The sequence below is a fragment of the Capsella rubella genome, unplaced genomic scaffold (genome assembly GCF_000375325.1).
Source record: "Capsella rubella cultivar Monte Gargano unplaced genomic scaffold, Caprub1_0 scaffold_2, whole genome shotgun sequence".
Classification (NCBI taxonomy): Eukaryota; Viridiplantae; Streptophyta; class Magnoliopsida; order Brassicales; family Brassicaceae; genus Capsella; species Capsella rubella.
The window spans coordinates 4,244,656-4,245,557 of record NW_006238922.1 but is presented as its reverse complement, the minus strand read 5'-3'; the positions used below and the strand labels follow the sequence as shown (position 1 = coordinate 4,245,557).

General features: G+C 34.9%; 1 pseudogene; it reads right to left on the bottom strand.

Moving 5' to 3' along the window:
• Positions 1 to 326: 326 nt before the first annotated feature.
• Positions 327 to 871, bottom strand: LOC17895270 (annotated as a pseudogene).
• Between the last annotated feature and the right edge of the window lie 31 nt (positions 872 to 902).

Below are 902 nucleotides of genomic sequence, written 5' to 3'. Positions count from 1 at the left end.
GAGCCTCCTAAAGTCTAAAATTCATGACCACTAGATTTTGATATATGTATCATAGAAAAGAAAAGGTAAATGAGTGGTAGACAACAAAATTACATTTGCAAAAGTATGAACTTGAATGAAATAGGAAACCCTCATTTTATTATAAGTTTGATTTATTTATGTTTTTCTGTATGTTTCTCAAATAACATTTAAAATGAAATATTATTTTTGTTTTATTGGATTGTATGATTTAGAAAACATTAACAATGCATAAAATAAAAAGAAAAGACAATACAACAACACATCATCACAATAACATAGCAAATGATATATTAAGGACGTATAAATCATATGTGATTTCTCGCAGCATCTCTTCTTTGACTTCTTACATCAATTTCATCACACAACTTCTCATAGAGCCCTTCAAACTTGTCCAGAAACTTTTTTGCTTCTTCTTGATCTTGTTCCTTAGTCATATGCATTTTCCACCACGCATCTTCTGGAAACGGCTCCATAGACGCAGCTGCCTTCATCGCTTTCACTTCCTCAGCACGTGTCTGCTCAACAACATTGTTGTACAATGTGCATAGCTCTTGAACATTCTGTTTGTGTGATCAGTAAAGAGTGATTGTTGCAAAGAAGAAGACGACGAGGCCTCGCTGTTGAGAAACCGCTCCGCAACTGCCTGGAAGGAAGGACTGCCAAATGTAAATGGCTTTCCGGAGTCGGTATACCCCAAAAATGCAATGTGAATGCGGCAGAGAACAGAGAGTTCACAGAGCTTAGTGTAGATACCATTTCTACGCTTAGACAATGTGACCAATCTGTCTTTGCTTCTTTCTATTTTCTTTATATTAATCTTTTGTTTTCCTTTTGATTTCTTGGTGTTCATTTTCTAGGAAAACAAATTATGAGTTTTTGAC